The sequence below is a fragment of the Ammospiza caudacuta genome, chromosome 23 (assembly GCF_027887145.1).
Source record: "Ammospiza caudacuta isolate bAmmCau1 chromosome 23, bAmmCau1.pri, whole genome shotgun sequence".
In the NCBI taxonomy this organism is placed as follows: Eukaryota; Metazoa; Chordata; class Aves; order Passeriformes; family Passerellidae; genus Ammospiza; species Ammospiza caudacuta.
Window position 1 is genome coordinate 8,437,987 of NC_080615.1, and position 18,416 is coordinate 8,456,402.

Consider the following 18,416-nt stretch of genomic DNA (forward strand, 5'->3'; position numbering starts at 1 on the left):
CCACTGCAAGAACTCTGGTCTGTGACTGGATGCTCTTTTGGAGTGCAGCTTTGGGAGCCCAGGAAAGCCTGTGTGTAATGCACAATTCCTGCTGGCTTCAACCAAGCATTCTTCTCTTCTTTCTCCTTAGGTAAATGGCTACACTGCTTCAGCAAACCCTGTCAGCTCTTTGATACAGGGAATTTCTCACAGTGCTTGTGGAAGGATGAGTCCCACCATTCCATGAGTGTCTCGGGATACCGTGAGAGTGGGGTGGAGCTCATGTCACCCACTCAGAGCTGCAGTGGTGAGGAGGTGGCCCTGCTGCACAAAGACTCCTTACTTTAGGGGTGCTTTAGGTCTTGCTTTCTGCTTTTTATGGCTCTTACCTGGTGGTTTTGTACTGCAGCTGATAAGTTACTGCTGCTGCTCATCCTCCTCCTGCACACCTCTGCAGGGATGTGCAGCCGAGGCAGGGATGAGTAATGCCTCTGGAAGAAGTGTTACCCTAACCTTTTATTCTGGGTGCACACATTGAACGCTCAAACCTCTACATTTTCCATTGCATTGGATGACTGTACATTCCTATCAAATGATTCATTGCATTAACATAACTTTTCTGTGAACCAAAATATCTCCTCAGACCCTCAGAGCTGAAGGGATCTTTAGCAGATGCACTGTTGGATGCTCCATGTGTGCCTTCCCCAGCCCAGTGCTGTGTACACACGGGCTGGAGTGTGAGGCTCTCCTTTCTCTCCCCCTACAAGTGCACTTGGTTCCCTCACATTCCATTTCAGTGACGTTGGAGAGCTTTTTTCTTCCTTTTTCCCCAGAGGGACTGAGCAGAGCTGTTTACCCTCTGCTGGCCAGCTTCCCCTTGGAGAGCAGGGCTGGTGCACACGAGGGGGAAGGACAGCAGAGCACAGGCTTGGGGTGGGAGCAGGCTGATCCTCACCTGCTCAGGTGCTGTGCTGCTGCTCATTCTGCTTCAGCAGCTGTTCTGCAGCTCTGTTTGGGCTTTCAGACTGGTTTGGCACTGTGCTTGGGGCTCTGGAGCTGCCCGTGCCCCTTTGTGGTGGAGTGCCATCCCTGCAGTGGTTCCTGCTTCCATCCCTCCACAGCTGCTCCTTGGAGAGTTGCAGGCTGCAGAGCTGCTGCCCAGAAACGAGCTGTGCTCTGTGTGAGCAGCACAGCTCAGCTCACAGCTGCCACAATCTCAGCCTGGGTGCCTGTGGTACCACTGTGGAGATGAATGGATCCCAGGTTTGCAGGGAGATAACTCCAGGCTGTTCCCCAAGACTTGCCGACATGGGGTTGATTTTTTCCTTGGTTGTTGTGAAACTGCCCTCGGTGTATGCCTTATCTCAGAGCTGCTTGCCTGTCCTGTCCGTGTCCTGCTCCTCCTGGAGCCCTGCTCCTGCTGCCAGGCTGGTTTCCAGGGGTGTTCATCTGCGTGCTGCCGAGCTGCAGTCCTGGACGGGTTGTTCCTGAGCAGTAAGCTGTGAGTGATTCCAGCTGGGCAGTGCTGGAATGCTCTGTGCCCATGGGGAGCTGTGGACTGTGGACCTTTGGGGTGTTTTGTGTGCAGTGACCTCGTGTCCTGCTCTTCTGGTGACGTTCAGTGCCTTGATGTCCCCTGGCTCTGGTCCCCTCTGTGGCCATTGAACTCTGGCTGCACCACGCCATGAGCTGGCCCTGCAGCTGTGTTCACCTGTGTTAGGGTGTGAAACTGTTATTTAAACACTTACCTCCTCTTCATGTGAATTTTTTTGGTACTTTTAAGCATCTCCAAGTTGTTAATCCTGCTGGAACGATGGCCCTGCCTCTTGCAGCTCCCTGGGATGCAGGGCTGTGTGATCTGAGGGTGCAGCTAATGACTTTATTATAGCAGCTCTTGCAGCCTGACCTCGGAGCCTGCTGGTTGTGTCTGGGAATGAGCAGAGGAATGTGAGGCACAGAAGCTGTGGCTTGTAGGAATATGTTTTTGTGGAGCCTGTCTGATGGCACTGACTGGCTCCCCAGCAGCCTTGTGGGCTCTCTACAAGGTGCACGTACTGGTCCTGGACCATTATGGTTATCTCAGATATCACGTTTATTGTCTGACACTCCACCACATTCTGCAACCAGAGAAAAATTCTTGTTTTTCCTGAGGCAGCTGTTGGATTTATGGAATTTTTGGTATGTGCTAGAATAGAAACTCATTTTCATTTTGTACCTGAATCATAGAAAGTCAGGCTAACATGACAGAGCTCGTTGCTGCAGAGACAAAAGTTCTCCTGCACCACACAAAGCTCTGGCTGTGCTGGCTCCACTCAACTCTTCCCTCTCCTCAGTCCCCCAGCTTAGCCCAGCTGTAACTGCAGGGGCAGACACCCAGGGTAGGTGCCTCGTTGAGGGTGATTCTCCTGGAAAAGTGACAGTACCTGCTGTGGACTGGGGAGCAGCACCCCTCACCCAGCAGGGCTGGAGCAGGAGCAGGGCTCTGCATGTTCCCTGCAGGCTGTGGAGAGCAGTCCTGGCCTGAGCCTTCCCCTCGCACACTCTGAACAAATGAAAAGCAATCCTTGGGCATGCAGGATCTCCTCTCTCTGGTGGCTGACATCTTCCTGCATCCTGCTGCAGGATTGAGCTGAAATGAGCTGATCTGGCTGCTGGCACCGACAGCAGCCATCAGTTAGTTAGTGTGGCCAGTCCTGCAGCTGGTAAATAAGCCTTTGTTTCATCTGCATCTAAAGAGAGAAAAAATACTAATCAGCCTGGTGAGACAGCGCCTTCAGTTTCTTGCTGCTATCATTCAAATTAATAGAAATCTCATTTATCTCCTTCTGGTGATATATGTCCCTGGAGAGCAAGGTCATGGCAAATGATACAAATGAATGAATAGGGGAGATGGGAAATATGATCTGAAATTCCTGCAGGCTCGCTCATCTCGCACCCTGCGTGTGTCAAGGGAGCCTGGATTTACGTCACTGTGCCTTACATAAGGATCTATAATGTGATAGCTCCCGAGGTTGTGTGGGTCTGGGGAGGCTCCTGTGTAATTGGTTCGGTATGTGCTCAGCAGAGCTGTACAGCTCTCGTGGACAGCTCTGCAAGGCTTGCTGCTCAGGAACCTTTATCCAGCCCTAAAGCCTTTTTTTTTTTCCTACAGCATCACCATTGTCTTTGGGGTTTCAGTGTTGCAGGTATCTTAAATGGTTAAAAATGCTTAAGGGGGAAAGAATTCACTGAAGGTTAAATCAGCTCCCTGAAGCTGAGCACTCAATATTTCACAGAATCACTGAGGGTGGAAAAGGCCCCCAGGACCATGGGGTCCCAGCTGTGCCCCATCCCCACCTTGTCCCCAGCCCAGAGCACTGAGTGCCGCCTCCGGTCCTTCCTTGGACACCCCCAGGGATGGGAGCTCCAAACCTCCCTGGGCAGCCCCTGCCAAGGCCTGAGCCCCCTTTCCATGGGGAAATTCCTGCTGGTGCCAACCCTGAGCTGCCCTGGTCCAGCCTGAGGCCGTTCCCTTTCCTCCTGTCCCTGTTCCCTGTGAGCAGAGCCAGAAGGGCCCCCTGATCCCCCTTTCCTCCAGGCTGAGCCCCTTTCCAGCTCCCTCAGCCTCTCCTGGGGCTCCAGCCCCTTCCCAGCTCCATTCCCTTCCCTGGACACAGAGGCAAGGAAAGAGTGTGGGTGAATGTTGTTATCGAGTGTGAATAAGCAAGGCAGGGTTTTGGATTGCTGCACTTTTCTGTACTTTCTTGTACAGCTGCAGTAAATCTCCTGCCCAGGACTGGTCAGTCACTTGTTAAATCAGCTGCCCCCCTCTCCTGCTCCAGGCACTCCAGATGCTCTCTGTGCCCTGACCAATGTGCCTGTCCCCACACAAGCAGAATTGCAAATGAAGGCTCGAAGCAGAAGGGCTGTGCTCAGTCCCTTGCAGGTTTGGGGCACACTCTGTTTTGGCTGCAGGGCTGGGTGCGAGCAGGCACTGCTGGGCCTGACATTTATGTCGTGGTCTTGTGATAGTCCAGGTTTAGCAGGCAGGCAGGCAGGCAGCTTGTTTTACTGGGCACGTCATCCGAGAGCCGTACAGTATGAGCTGCTGGCTGCAGCCCCTCTGACTGTCCAGCCCAGGCAGGAGGGCTTAGAGCACTCGAGCTCCAGGGCCATGTGAAATCTGTGTGTGACACACCTGCCCTGCGCTGGCTTTGTGCTCACAGGCATGGATGGAGCAGCCTCCCTCCCTCGAGATGGGACTCTCGTCACTTCAAGTTGCATCTGGACTTTGAATTTTATTGTGGTTTTGTGTGGATGTGCAGAAAAACAAAAACCTGCTTTCTGAGTGGCACTGAGGTGCTGGAGCCTGTGCAGAGAAAGGCAGTGGAGCTGGGGAAGGGTCTGGAGCCCCAGGAGCAGGTGAGGATCAGCCTGGAGCAAAGGAGGCTCAGGGGGACCTTGTGGCTCTGCACAGCTCCCTGACAGGAGGGGACAGCCGGGGGCTCGGGCTCTGCTCCCAGGGAACAGGGACAGGAGAAAACAGCCCCAAATTGTGCCAAGGGACATTTAGATATTAAGGAAAATTTCTTCACCAAAAGCATTGTCCAGCCCTGGAACAGCTGTCCAGGGCAGCGTGGAGTCCCCATCTCTGGAGGTGTTTTAGAGCCACGTAGAGGTAGCACCTGGGGACACAGGGGTGGTGGCCTTGGCAGTGTCACTGGACTGATCTCAGAGGGCTTTTCCAGCCTAGACAATTCCGTGATTCCAAGGCAGCAGGACAGACCTTTATTTGCTGAGGCAGGGGTGATGGTGGTCTGTTCCACACACAGCACCTTCCTGGGCTGCCATTTTCAGTTAGGACTTCTTAAAACAAAGTCCTGTAAGGGAAATGAAGCCCTGCCTTGGCAGCCCTGCTGTCTGATCTTTGGTAAGTGCAGATGTGCATCTTGGAACAATTTACTCCTGGTTGTGTTTAGGGCTACCAGAGTGACTGTTCGTTCCCACATATGGAGCATGGTTTCAGAAGGTAATTTAAACAAATGGAGCGCCACTTCCAATTTTTCAGGCTTCCAGTTTAGGAGCCAAAATTGTTCTCCTGGCTCCAGCTTGCCCACCCTGGCTGTATCAGTTCCCACATGGCCTGCCAAGTTTGCAGAGCACTATCTGTGGTCCCTTTTCCCTTCTGAGGAGGCAAAGCTCCCTTGGCTGAGTGGTTTGGGCTTTGTTGGGACAGGGGTGGGCAGGGAAAGCCCTGCCTGGGACTGACCCATGCTGTTCTGAAGTCTCAGGGGTTTTGTGAGCCCTAGCTGTGCCTTTGCCCATGCGAGGGGGTTAACGTGAGCTGTGAGGTGCTCCTGGCTCCTGCTGGATGCTGCCAGGTGCCATCAGTTCCTGCTGCTGCACTTTGGGAAGGGTAGTCTGGGATCACAAAGTACCCTGGGCTGTGTGGACACAGAAAACACACCTCTGTTTTGTGGCTGTTGGCACTGGAGGGTTGCCTTCATACGGAGTTCTTGGGCTGTTCGTGGCTCTCGCTGGACTGTTAGGTCTAGGCTGAGTGAAATGATTTAGTAGCACATCAGCTTGTGCTTGTGAAAGTAAATATTTTTGTTCTACTGAAAGCAAATGGAAACGTGTGGTCAGTGTCCTGGTGCAATAAGTCCTGACCTGCTGCTTGAAAGAAGTAGGAAATGCTGTGATGAGGGAAAAGGGATGTATTTGAGTTTGGGGGGTGTGTGTGGAGGGGAGCAGTGCTGCACCCCAGGGATGCACAGCAGTTCCCCAGGCGCTTGCAGTGGCCAGGGGCACATCTCCTCTGTGCTGCTGTTACTCAGGGGTCCCGTGAGCTGTGAGTACCCACTGCCTGCCCCGGGCTTTGTGTGTGTGGAACGGCTCAAATACCCAAAATTCAGACGCACTGGGCTGTGTGCTGCAGGCTTGGTTTAAGACCCCCAAACGGATCTGTAGGTTGGCTGTATTTGTTTGGTTTTTGTTTTCTTGCAGTTTCTGCACATATAAAAGAGGCTTTGTCCTCTGTGGGCCCTGAATTTCCCATGTACAAGGAGAGGCATTGAGAGAATTCCAGGCTGCGGCTTTGCTTCCACGTGCCCCTGCTGCATTTACCTGTATTTAGTGAGTGTCTCTGACTCAGTGTTTACTCTTCGGTATTTAAACATTCCCTAGAAATTAAATCTTTTAAGAACATTATTCTTCACACCAAGTGCTTGTAGAAGCCCAGTTGTGCAATGCCTACGCTCATGTATTGGCTGCTGTCTTACTCCCTCGGAACAGGATTTATGGTGGCAAAGCAAAGCAGCAGCCACAATTAGAATTTGGGTACTACAGCGCTGAAGTGCTTTCAAAATAGCAGTATCTGTGCTCCAAAAATACTCCATTGTCCCCTGCTATGAGAGCTGGTGACAACCATGGCTGCCAGCCTCACGTGAGGGCTGCGTCGGTGCGAGGGCAGGATTCCCTCCCAGGTCTGGGGGCACCTGTTCTGGTGCCCTGGGTGCTGCCTCTTGGCACCAGAACGAGTTGGATGTGCGTGGCTGGAGCAGCAGGGATCAGAGTGACACCCATTGCTGTTTGATCTCTGGCCCTTTGCCCCGTGCTGTCACCAACCCGGGGCTAATGGCCGTGTGTGACATTTGGGAGCCTGGCTGGGGTGATTAGTGGGACGCTCCGGCCCAGACCTGAACTCACTCCTCGCAGTGCAGAACGTGAATCACGAGCCCGAGGCCCGTGCTCTCCATGCAGTGACACCCGGGCTGTGTCCCAGGTGGCTGCCCTGCTGAGAGCCAGGTTCCTGGGGTGGCTTTGGCAGCCCTGGCACGGGGCAGGGTCCGGTGCCCTTTTGCTCACACCCTGCTGTGCCACGCGGCCCCGAGAGCCCGGGGCTGGATCATGCCTTGGCTTTGAAGTAGGGCTTCAGCTCCTGAGCGTGTAATCTGTGGGTTTAAGTCGTTTCTGCTGATAAGGGAAATCAGATAGTCTTGTTGGAAGTGGCTTGTAGGCTTCTCTAGTGTTGTAATTCAGCTCCGTGCCCAAGTGAAAGGTGATTCTTTAACAAGTTGGTCCATGCAGTTACTGCTGTGGAAGATTCTTCTGTCAAGCTTGCTTTGTTATGAAACAAATTCAAATTTCAAGCAAATCTTTGTGGTTTTGGGGGGAGCAGAAACTTCCTGAAGTTCCAAGAGGCAGCTCCTGTGTTCTGACATCACTGGGAGGTCTTAGTGGAAATGACTGCAAGGGTGTTTTGTCCTCAGCAAGCTGGAATGACATTCCCTGATTGTCCCTTGCTAAAAGGGAGAGAAATTCTGCCTTCACTCAGGTAATACCGCTGTAGAACATCAGTTTATTTTAATCTGGGCTTTACGATCCAGACCCAAGCTGCCAGCCTTTCACCTTCCTTTGTTATAAACTCTGCTGAGGGCAGGAGAGGGCTGGGGGCAGCCAGTGCCTCTCCCACCTAACTGGGGGTAAATCCGTGGTGCTAAAGCTGGCACAGTTTGGTTTGCTTCTCCTGCAAAGCCTGGGCAAGCTGAGGGTGAGGAGGGGACTCTCCACTGCTTGGATGTGGTTTATCTTGGTTGTTGAGGGTTAATGTGTTGAAGCCTGCATTCCTCACAGTTTCACTTTTGGCTTCTCTTTCTAAAAATTTCCACTCCATTTCATAACAGTTCTGGAGTGAGGGGTGGTGATACTCGGGAACCTTTGAGTCTGAAAATGTTCTGTGTAATCGGGGGCTGGAGGCAGCCACAGTTGTTTTCAGGCCCAGGGGAACCAGTCTTCCTGACAATAACATTAACCCTCCCTAAATCAGCTAATTGAAGGATTTTTAATTAACTTAAGGGGTGGGGATGGTAAATAGAAGCAGTGGTTTTGAGAAGAAAATTGCTTTCTGCTGTAGTCTTGTGACTGATGAAAATTCTGATGTTTGAAGCTAAAAAATAGTGTCTCACTAGTTTGATCATTTCTATTGCTTTTGGAGCCAAGCACAGACTCCAGTGACTGGGTTTTGTGGCATGTAACAAACATCATTATTGATGGAGGAGTGTCTGAGAGGCAAACTGCAGCCTTCCAAAGCTGTGTGTGCACACAAAGGCTGGATTCAAGATTCTGAGTGTAACAACTGCGCTGACTTTGTACTGAAAATACTTCGGGTGTATCCTGCTAGTTCTGCCTCCCAAGCTGATAACCTGAGCTGGAGTATCTTTGCCAGGCTGCACTGCAGCATAAAAAACTTTCCTGAGACTCAATGCCTTCATCAGTGTCTCTACAAGACATCTTGTGACAGGGCCACTGCTTGTTTGTTCCCATAGAAACTGCCATCTGATCGTGGCAAACTGCACAAAGGCTCCTGCTGCAAACGCAGCGTCTAAAAATTCCTCGGTGTATCATCCAGATCTGGCATGGTGCTTTATTCCTCTCTTCCCTGGCAGGATCTCGGCCCCTTCCCGCTCAGTGGGCTCCAGGACCCGCAGTGTTAATGCAATTGGCACCTTGAAAATAATCCTAGAACTAGAGGTGATGGTGTCACCTCCTAATTGTGATCTCAGAGGTGCTGGCAGGGGAGCAGTGTTTGCATCTCTGCCAGCAGCAGGATGATGCACATGGAAATCGTAAATACTGAATAAAAGGCATTTGATGCATTTGAAATCTTCAATATTGGGGGAAAATTCCTTTTCTGTAAGTGCGTGGCTGTTGCTTTTGACTTGTTTTGAACATCCAGCTAGTTTGACTTTGATATAGAAAAGACCCAACACTGCCAGGTTTAGGAAAATATCTGTGCAAGTCTGTTTGAGAGCCCAGAATCCCTCATTCCCAAATGGACCTGGTGGCACATGAAGAGGAGATGTGATTCCTTCCTCTGTCACTTTGTGTGGTGATCCCAGTGTGATATTAAGGCTCCTGCAGCCCTGGTGTGAGCAGGAGCTGCTGCACTGGTGCGCGGAGCTGCACACGCGGTACATGCACGCCGCAGCTCCCGTGCATGGTGCAGGGCCCAGGCTCCCCTGGCATGCAGCAGGATCCGGAGCAGGAGCCCAGCACGGAGCCAGCCCCGCGCTGGGGCTGCTGGGCTGAGTGAAAGGGATTGTTATACAGGATGACAGATTCCTCTGGAGCTTGTTGCTGTTTGCAGAAGGGAAGCCAAGACATCGGTGCTTAATATCTTCCAGAAGTCCGTGGCTTTAACCCTTGGGGAGCCTCAGGAAATCCACTGGAAGCCGGTGCAAAGGCTCCGCGTGGCTCTGGCAGCTTCTCCCAGGCAAGCAGCAGCAGGATGAGAGGATGGGATAGCCCCAAGCTGTGCCAGGGAGGCTCAGGTTGGACATCAGCAGGGATTTCTTCACAGGAGGGGTTGTTTAACACCGGAAGGGGCTGCCCATGGAGGTTTGGAGTGCCCATCCCTGGAGATGTCCAAGGAATGCCTGGATGGGGTACTCTGGGCTGGATGACAAGGTGGGGATTCCATGCTCCTGGAGGTCTTTCCCAGCCCAGATGGCTCTCTGACTGTGCTGCACGTCCTGGGGCAGTGCCAGGTGTTTTCCCAGGATGCAGTTTACAGCAGGAGCATTTCTGGGGTGCACAGCAGGCTGGGGAGCCCAGCCAAGGGCACTCCTGCTGCGTGTGTTGGTTTTGTCATTTAAAAATAGCCATTTTCTGTCATTACAAAGTGGCTGCTCTTAACTTGTGCTGCACCAGTGCTGGGTGCTCCATATGGGTCAGGCAGGAGGGAGGTGAGGTATTCCCTCTCCTCTCGGGAGACCTCTCAGTCCAAGTGGTGTTCTTTGCAGGATAAGCATTGCTTAAAAAATCCAAACCCTAACGTACAGTGTGTTCTCAACACATCACTTCATGCACACCAGCTTCTAAATTTCCTTATTTCTGAGCTTTTTTATTTTATAATCCAGTAATTCAAAGCTGCCTCTGACTGCACACTCTGTACCTGAAATGCACTGTTTTTCCCCGTCACTTGCATTTTTAGGTCACGACTGAATTAGAGCAAAATGACAATCCAGGGAACTTTGTATAACACTTTCAAAACCTGCTTGCTGTAATATCCTGGCAGCTTTTTAAAGACTTGTCTTGATGTTTGAGCCAGGCCTTTCCCACGAAACCCGGCAGGTGACTCCGTGTCTCGTGGTCCCTCTGCTCTCAGGGACAGTCCCCACTGGGGCTCAGTTCCACAGCAGCATTCCTGATGCATCTCCTGCTGTCACAGCTTTCTTCCTGCGTGCAAATACATTTCCAAAACTCTGCTGCTAAGCAACTCTCTCCAAGGCTGGAGAGTAAGGCATGAGGAGCAGCTGAGGGAGCTGGGGGGCTCAGCCTGGAGAAAAGGAGGTGCAAAGGGGACCCTCTCGTTCTGTATAAACTCCTGACAGGCATCAGAAGGGGCTGCGCAGGAGGAGGTGGAATCCCTGGAGGTGTCCAAGGAAGGGCTGGACGTGGCACACGGTGCTCTGGGCTGGGGACAAGGTGGGAATTGGGCACAGGTTGGATTCAATGATCTCAGAGGGCTTTTCCACCCTCAGTGATTCTGGGATTCTTTAAATGCTTCAGTGGCAATCTCAGGAGAGGTTTGGAGGCAGAATCCTGCACAGAGGTCCATTGCAGTGTTCAGCTGACATCTCATGAGATAATACTGACAGATGGGTATTCAAGGTGTTGGTAAACTGAACTGGATTTGTTTCCATGGGATGTGTAGGCTGCAGTGCTGAATTGAGGGGACAGCAATAAGGCAAATGGTTTGAACGGGTGACCTGGACTGGAAGGGGACCAAGGTGGGCAATGTCCTCACAGAATTGTCCTCTTGGCTTTGCTTGCCTGCAGGTGGCTGGGAGGCCGAGCTGGAGCTCAAGCAGGAGTGCAGTCAGGCCTGAGCAGAACTGCAGTGCTCCCATCTGCTGTCACAGGGGCTGGAGCTGAGCCTCCCTGGACAAACAGCCGGGCTTACGTGACCGGGCTCTGCTTTTTCACATCACATTTGTTAGTTAACCAGTTTGCATCGATTTAAATGCACCTCCATGAGCTTCTGCACCACTTTAAGTGCATTCAAAAACCGGTTTTAATTATCAAGTGCAGTCTTTGTGTAGTAAGTGCCAAGAGTGCTTTTAATTTGCATGGAAGCCATGGAGGTAGTGCTGCAGACTGTCAGCAGATCGTGGGGCTGCGCCACAGCCGTGTTCAGGCTCAGCCTTCATTCCTTCTGCTCAGCAGTGTCCTGCTGCATCCCACTAGAATTCCTGCTGATGCCACAGGCAGGAGCTTTTACAGCCTGCCTTTTACCTCAGCCTCTTTTCCTTTGGCTTAAGCTGATTTTTAGTACTTGTTCTTAGATATTCTGCTTTTATGGTCCAGGTGTGGAGGAGTTTGATGAACTGACCTCCCAGGCATGCAGCTCTTGGTGCCTGATCTCTGAGGATGGACGTGTGGACAGGTTTCAGGTAGCAGCACTCACTGTAGGCTGCCATTTGTCTGTGTGGTTTGCTCTCTTCCCTCACCAGGATAAATAATTTTCCATACCACCTCTAATTCACGTTCTGACTCCTGTGAAGTTCTCAGCCTTGCATCTGGGAAGCATTACAGGAATTTTTACAAGGCTTCTGAACTAAAAACAAATTACTGGCATAAATGTCAGCCGAAGCTGTTGGGGCTGGAGGGGTTTTCTGCTGTAACAGAGTGAGAAATGAAAAGCCAGGGAGGTCAGTGGGAATGCAGACAGGGCACGGTGTGAAGCTGTGCAATCCAGCAGACAGGAGTGGTGTGGCTATCCGTGCTGTGTTTGAGGTGGTTAGGTGTGGCTACCTGCAGTCTGCTCTGCTGAGACTTGCTCTGCCTTCGGCTCAATCCCACGGAGGCTCTTGGAGGAGAAAAAGGCAGCACTGGCGGGGCCAGGAGATTCAGTGTCTGACCAGAACTTTAAAAAGCTTTGAAATCTTGTCATTAAGAAGGATAAGGGCTAGAAGTAGATGTGGTGTAGCTTAAGGGATTCCTGTTCTTAAGCTGTGCATGGCTGACCTCCTTGGTCGCTGCTTGGTCCTCTGAGTGCTGCTCTGCCTGAAGCCCAGGGAACTTGCTGAGCAGCCACCAGGTTTTGTGGGGATGTGTGCTAATTCCATGCAGCCTGGATAGGCTCTTCCCAGCCCCGTGTGGAGTGCTGTGGCCTGTCCCTGTGCTCGGCCTCTTCCCAGGTGTGTGTTTGCAGCCCCAGGTGATGATTCATGGCGCTCGCCCTCGCGGCACCTCCCGTTTGCAGCAGCGGGAGGTTCTTGTGCACCAGGATGGTTTGTTTATCTAATTGGCATCTCCAGCTCCCTTCCCCGTGCCTTTCTCTGCAATCCCAAAGCCCTTGATGCTGTTCAGCATGCTCTGATGTAGTGTGTGTCAGCCAGGGCAGGTAACTCCGGGTCTCTGTTGTTTCCCGCTGTTGCCCCAGGTGATGAAATAATGAGGAGAAGCTCTCCAGGAGGGTTTGGGACCTGGCATCCAGGTGAGTGTGACAAGTAGAGCTCTAGCAATGTGACCAGGCTTTCTCGTGGCTGGCAGGACGTTATTTACACAGCTATGCTGTGGCTGAACATGACAGAATTTACCTGTCAGCCCTTGAGCTTCCAGAGTGGGAAAGAGTTTGCATTTGGGACTAAATCAGCACTGAGGCTGTGAAGCAGCAAGTGTCAGGTGGGGAGCACTTACCTCTCGGACCTTTTTGATGGCTTCTGTTGGAAAAGAGAAGCTGCAGCTGCTGGCACGGGGTTAATCCAGGACTGGGAAAGGAGGAATGCAGCAGGGATAAAGGCTGGGATCCTTGGGGGTGCTCTGGGTGAGCTTCCTGTCCTGTGACATTTGTAAGCTGCCCTGAAATGATGATATTTCCTTACCTGGGTGTAGCTGGTTCTCTGAGCCGTCGATGTGAATGTGGGGTTTGTGCTTTGGCCACTGAAATCCCAGCTGTGCTCCCTCTGGGACAGGGAAAGGTCACGGCAGAGCACGGCGCTCACACAAGCCGGGTATTAACACTGCAGCCGGCCAAGAGGATTTGGATGTATTGACTTTTCTCGTAACACCATCAGTATTTTCTTCACCTTGTGCAAGACACAAGTCCCTGCATTGATTGTGCAGAGGGATGTGGACAAGGTGAGAACTTCCTTCCTGAGCAAATGCAGCTTCTCTGAGCACATCTTCGTCCACAGTTTCCTGCTTTCAGTTGCTGCCAATATTTGCATTTGTGCCACCTCCAAAAGCCACTGATGTTGCTGCAGACTGGCCTAGTTTTATTTGCTGTATCACTTTGACTTAGGTAGGTTCTGTGTTGGTTAATTCTGAGGAGGACATGCCCCCGTGTTACCCGTGAGCTTGCCAAGAGAAGTCCGGGAATCAGCAGTGTCAGTGCTTCCCTTTTGTCAAGCGCTTTCCTATGACTAAAAACTGTACAAATTGCCTGTTTGCATGGAGAGAACCGGCTTTTGGTGACCCCAAAGCCACCAGCAGGCTTGTGCTGACAGCTTGCCTCAGAAACATGTGCCTCTGCCATGGGAATGTCCGTGCGGGAGCGCGGCGTTGTGTGCAGTGACACCCACCCAGCAGAGGAGGACACGACCTGCATAGCCTGGAGTTGACGCTGTGTTTTTGTGTTTTTATCACAGCCCTGTGTCCATATGCCACTTGAGTGCCTCCGTGTGTGCCTCATACACATATCCTCAGAGTGCTTCCTTAGCCCTCTGTTTTCCCCCTTCTCTGTCATAATTCTGGTCTCTGCTGCTGGAGTTCTCCCGTGCAGCTCTGGTATCTGCTTACAGGAGTGATTTTTACCCCTGCAGCAGCTGCTTAATCCAAACAGGCCATGTTCCCGAGCTTCCCAAGTGTTTGTGGCAGGCAGGAGCAGCTGGAAGAGCTGTTCCCTGCCAGCCCCTCTGACAGCTCACGTTGTCAGCCCAGGAGGGTTGCGGTGGACAGGGAGGAGGGGGCTCCTTTGCAAATGCAGGAGGAATTTGGGAGGATGAGCCTGCTCCAGGTTTATTGGTTTGTTCCAGACACCCTCTCTGGTGACAGCTCTCAGTGTGACTGCAGGCTGCCACGTGCCCTCGGGGTGACACAGGAGCCGAGCGGCAGGGACACCTCCATCCATGGCAGAGGACACCCTGGGACTGTTTACTGAGCCCTTTCCAGGAGGAATCTGGAGCAGGAGGACTCCCCAGGACAGTTCTAGGAAATGTCTTGCTCCCAAATAAACATGTTGATTTTCTCAATGCTGTCGCTTTGCCGGTGCCATCTGTTGGCTCCCTTTCCATGGAGGAGATCCGTGCTGATTTACAGGAATGCCGCTGCCATAATTACACTTTTACAGTGAGCACTGATCACACTGAGCACATGGGCTGCTTTTGGAAGAAGTGGGAGTTTCTCATTTTCACTCAGACCACTGCAGAAACAACTGAACTAAAAGGGAAAGGGTGATTTCTTTATGGAACGATCGCTCATGCAAGAAATTTTATTTATCATTGGATTATAATTAGATCCAAGCAGACGCATGGCATGAAGGAGCAGATTTTAGCCCAGGCCAGGGTCTCTGGCTTGTTCCTTTGTTCCCAGCACAGAAATAAAAGGAAGCAGTGTCCCATGGCTCCTTTCCACTGAAAACAGACCGTGCTTCCACCTCTTTCTCCCCCAGAGCCTTTCCAGGCAGCTGGAGCAGCGCAGGGCACAGTGGCTGTCCTCTCCCTGCCCATCCGCCTGGGCACCCAGCAGTTCCTTTCCCTTCCTGTTGGCAGGGCACTGTGCATTCAAGGAAGTCTGTCTGGATTGTTATCCACACTCAGCTGAGAAACAAGACGTCCATAGAAGTTTTAACTCCTGCAAGTTGATATTCTCCCCTCTCCTGTTCCAAGCCTTGTGCCTTGTTTCAGAGCCCCTCACCTTGGCATACTGAGCTCTGCTGGCTGCCAGGTTTGAAAACCTGGTATCTCAGAGCAAAGTAGGAATTTATAATGTTGTTTATGGTACACTTTGGGAACTTCAGGAGAATCCTGTGAGTTTGAGAGCAAGAATTGTCCGGGCTTTGTGTGCTGGGCTGAAGGAAGTGGTCAGAGCTCAGGGCAGAGGGGCAGCCTGGGCTCCTCCCCACACCTCTGAGCATTCTGGGGTGACTGAAGCCACCTTGCCTTGCCTGACATGTGCCTTCCATCCCTCCTGACTTCCCATGGGATGCAGTGGGATGTGCTGGTACAGGGATATCTGGGTGCTCCCTTTTGGCCCCCAGAGTTTCCGTATCCCTCCTTCCATTTCCCTGCTTTCATGTGGTTGGAATTTCCACTCCTCTCCACAGGGCTCTGCCTGGCTGTGCATCCACCCAGCACAGCTTTGGGATCACAGGAGTTACAGAGCAGTGTTCAGCTGAGCACCAGGAGGAGAAAAATCTGGAAAAGCAGTGAGCAAGCCACCTGCAACCTGCAGCTGTCACTTTGAACACCTTGCCTGCTCTCCACCAATTGTTTTTAGCTACTTGTCATTTCTCCCAAGTAACAATTCCTTCCCAAATTACTAGTGCAAGTTTTACTTGGATGCAAGAAGGAATAAATGAACTGTTTACAAGTGGCGGGAACATTTTGTTAATTGGTAGCAGCATGCATGCTCCAGGCTTGGCATTTATCCTCCTGCCTGTAAGCTTCATTAACTTCTGATAAAAGAATAGTTAATTTCTCAGACTCCTTTTTTAGAGTATTTCATTGTTTGAGAATTTGGATCATGGTTGTCTTCCACTTCTACTTGTGCCTGAATTTTTGCTTTACTTAATGATGTTTAGTCTTCCTCTTTTATTTTATGTGGTGTTTGTAAGCATGAGGAAATGCACTCGATTTTGGGCTTTATTATAACTTAAACTGATTCTTTTTGCATAAATAATTATAAATATATACATATATTTGGAGACAGGGCAGTTATTGCCCTGACAAGGATTTTATCATAAAATACGAAGATTAGTTTTCATGTGCTTTAGATTTTTCCCTTAAAGATCCTAAAATCCTTTTGTTTGGCTATTTTTCTCCAGTTTATAATCTCCAATAAATAAATAAATAATAAAATAAAGGGCTGAATTCATTGTGGCCATCCCTTGAGCTTTAGATGGAGTCAGTGTGGCTGGTGCAGCACAAGGACCTCAGCCAGTCCCTTTTCTGTTGAAATCCCAAATCATCTCTTGAGGGAAGGGAGAATATCAGCCAGCTAGGAGATGCAGGAATGGAGAAACCAACCTGGCCTGTTCTGGAAAACCTTTCCACCAGTCCTGCCCTCTGGAAAAGCAGTGATTCTCCAAAAGGACCCAAAGAGCAGAGCTCTGGAACAGACCAGCTGCAGCTCCCGTGCTGCAGAGCCTGGGGTGGAACATCAGCCCCCTGAAATCCTGAATTCCCTGCGTGTCCCTGCTGCCCAGAGCACAGGGGATTTCCTCCTTCCACCCTTGCGGGGTCCCGAGGAAGCTCTGCATTTCCTGAAACCGGAGCACGAGGTGCTTTCCCCAGCATTTTTCAGGAGGCTTTTGCCTTTCATGTTGCATCGGTTGCTGGAGGCATTTGTGTGGAATGAAAACATTTGGAAGAAACCCCTTCAGGTCTCTCTGCATAACTGCTGAGGGTGGGTTTGGGTTTGGGGCTGAGCTCCTTCTCAAGAAGAACGTCTCCTGAGTGCTGCAGGTCTGGCTTTGCTCCCCATCCAGCTGTTGTGTGTCTTGTGGGTGTGGAGTTTCACTCACCATGTGGAAATCCCGCAGCGTCACAGGGAGATGGGGAGGTGGCAGCCTGGTGCTCCCTGCCCCGGGTTATCAGGGAAAACCAGAGGAATTCAGTTCTGTTGTGTCTGGCCCTACTGACCAAGCTGGGTGCAATCAGATGCTCTGCATACCCTGAACTTGGCCGAGAGTGTCAGCTCGAGCCATGTAATTAAGCTGGGAAATGAGAGTTCCTTAGAGCAAATATAGAGCTGGGAATGAGTAAGGAGCTCAGGAATACTCCAGATCTGTGGATTTTCATTTACGTCTTTGGGCCTGAAAATGACTCATGTCTCTGGGTAGACATCTTGGCTTTGCTCTCGGAGGAAGCGTCGCTTAGCTTTTATGTGTATTTATGCTCCAGCTTTACAAAAGCCCGTTCTTGCAGGAAAACCTTGGGTGAAAAGCATGTGGAGAGCGTTCCCCAATCCCCCCTGGCTCCCTGTACATCCCCAGCCCTCTCCTGAGTGCCGTGCCTGGATGCCTGCGGTGTGGGTCCGCGCTGGGCTGCTCCTGTGGCTCTGCCCCGTTAATCGCAGCCCCGGTGCCTGGCAGCCCCTGCTGCCGTTTCACCTCGTGCCTGGGCTCCAGCCCCTCCTGCCAGCAGCTCCCAGCGCCGAGTGCCAGACCTGGCTGCCGTTCAGCTCCCGCTCCTGCTGGAGGAAGCATGCTCAGTGACTTGGAAGGCTGGAAGCGTTCCTGCGCTCTGAATTAAAGGTTTCAAATGAAAGAAACAGCTTATTGTGCTTGGGTGCCTTCTCGGGATTCTGCTGGGTTCTGCTCACATGCGGGGCGGTTATTGCTCTGGCAAGGATTTGATCATAAAATATGGGGCTTAATTTTCATGTGCTTCAGATTGTTCCCTCAAAGAAAGATTCCCTTAAAGGATCTGAAGCTGCTTTTGTGTGGTTGTGCGCGTGCCTGTGAGAGCATCCCTTAGCCCTGCCCTTGGGCTGGCACTAGGACAGGGACATGTGTTTGGGTCGTGTGCCCTGTGGGTTTGTGCCCGTGGTCCTGGCACGCTGCCGTGCACAGGGCACTTGTCCTTGTCCCCACTGAGCTCTGGGGTCTGGACAAGCCAGGCATTTCTGTGTCAGATCTTTCTGGCTGTGCATCCTCAGCGGTTTGCGCAGCAGTGCTGCTTTGCATGCCCTTCCCCAGGCCTTTGCATGATCCTGCAGCCTTCCTGGGCAGGCCTTGTGTAAATTAGGCTCTCCAGCAAAGCAACCAGGAGATCTGTAGAGGCAGTTCTTTTCCCAGGGAGAGCCCTCTCCGAGTGAGAAAACCTGCTGGGGGATGGGAACTCATCCCACAAATCCCCAGACTGGAGCTGCTCGCTCAAAGAGGTGTTTCGTGGTGGGGAGGAGGACACTAAAGGCTGAAATTTGATTTAGAAGCAGCAGGGCAGATGTTCTTCTGCCAGGCAGAGCAGCTTTTTCTCTCAGCTGTTTTCTCCATCAAGGTTTCACTCTGCCTTTTCTCTCCTGTTCATCCTGGCATTCCAGAAAAGATTCCCATCCCTGCTCGCTGTGTGTGGATGAAGCAGGGGTGCCCAGTGGACTTGAGGACAGGTGGTTCTTTGCGCAGAAGTGTCTCCATGTTTGGAGTCTGGTGGTTCTACAGTCCATGCCCAAAGGAGCTGGGAGCTGCCAGCGCCAGGGAGGTGGAGGGAAAATCTTGGAGACTAGAGAGC

At 51.7% G+C, this 18,416-nt stretch overlaps 1 protein-coding gene across 1 annotated transcript in view; it reads left to right on the forward strand.

The window, feature by feature from the left end:
• Positions 1–18,416, forward strand: part of SIK3 (SIK family kinase 3) — a 69,169-nt gene that overhangs the window by 17,052 nt on the left and 33,701 nt on the right. The gene's annotated exons all lie outside the window — the stretch shown is intronic.